Here is a 1,773-nt window from a genome sequence, read left to right on the forward strand (position 1 = left end):
GATGTATAATTTCTCAATAAATGCTCCATGCAATTCGATGTGCAACCTATTAGGATTTTTGCTTGTTTTGTGCACATGGGCTGTGGATTATTGGCTATCTGGTTTCACTATCCAAGTAACACTGCCCTCACAGAATAAGTTGGGAACATTTTCAATTTTCTTCTGTCTCCTGGATCATGTTTTTTTCCCCTTTTAAATTTACGTCTTTATTCAGTATTTACTAGAATTCACCAGACAACCCATCTGGGGTTCTCTCTGGATTGTTTTAACTACAAATTGAATAACTCATTCTGGATATACAATGAGTTCAAGTTATCAAATTCTTCTTAAGTGTGTTTTGAAAGATCAATTTTTTTCCAGAAATCAATGTCTTTTAGGTGTTAGAATTCATTGGCAAAAAATTCTTCATCATGTTCCCTTATAATCATCAGTAAATTCTTCAATGTCTGTCCAAGTCATGCTTCAAACTGGTAATTTAGGCCTATTCTTGATCGGTCCAGCTGGAGGTTTATACTGGACCTTTTGGCCTTTCCAAAACTCACTGTCATATTTGTTTTATTATTTCTTTATCTCAACTTCACTGATTCTGCTCTCATTTTGTGATCTCCACCTTTATTTGATTTGGGTTTTATTTCGTTTCCTTATTCGACTTTCTCAAGGCAGAAGTTGTGATTCTTGATTGGAAAAGTTGTTGCCACTGTAAGCATTTTCCCTGTAAACACTGATTGATCTGCCTCCAATATTTTGATCGCTTGGTGATTTGCTTTCATCCAGTTCAAACTATGCCAAATTTATCCTTTAAAACAAACAACAGCAAAAACATTTTTTTAATTTTCTTCATGACTTTTGCTGAGGCGAGGAAGCATGTATCCAAAACAGTAAACTAAAAAGTTTCAAACAGAGCTTGGCCTTGCCACCACTTTTAAACTTCTCGCCTACACAACAATGAAAAAATAAATGTATGTTGTTCAAAGACACCCAGGTTGTGGCAGTTGTCATGGCAGCCCAAGGGATCACTACAACACCCTTTAACCAGCACCCAGATTGTTACACCCCATAGTATCAGCACCTGAGAAAGGCACCTTGGACATGGTTTCTTTCCAAGCATAACGTTGCGCCATGGTAAAGACGAGACATTTCCCATTACTATTCGTTTTAGGAATAATCCATATGGCAGGAAATTTTGTCCTCATTTCTAATAGCATAGGTTAGACTTACCTGGTGTAGAACCTTATAAATAACTGGAACGTTATAGGAGGAGCGATTTTGTGTCTCAGTTTTTTTCTTGCTCAAACTTAAGTTTGTGATATTAATCCACAAAGACACAGACACTTTATTTTTTTCTTAATTTTTTTCAACGTTTTTTTTTAACAGAGAGAGACAGAGCATGAACAGGGGAGGGGCATAGAGAGAGGAAGACACAGAATCTGAAGCAGGCTGCAGGCTCTAGCGGTCAGCACAGAGCCCGATGCCGGCCTCGAACTCACTGGCCATGAGATCATGACCTGAGCTGAAGTAGGACGCTTAACCGACCAAGCGACCCAGGAGCCCCTCAGACACTTTAAATGAAAAGAATTACCATAAACAGATGCTCAGAGACACAAATAACAGGACATAGTAAATTGAAGTGAATCAAATAAACATTTTTTTTAATTGGTGAAGATTTTATTGGCAAAGTCAAAAAGACTGATAACACGTTGCGCTGGTAACCAAGTGAGGAAGCAGAATTCTTGAATGCTGCTGACTGCAGATAGAGATGTAGAGCATCTATTG

Source organism: Lynx canadensis, chromosome B4 (assembly GCF_007474595.2).
Source record: "Lynx canadensis isolate LIC74 chromosome B4, mLynCan4.pri.v2, whole genome shotgun sequence".
NCBI lineage: Eukaryota > Metazoa > Chordata > Mammalia > Carnivora > Felidae > Lynx > Lynx canadensis.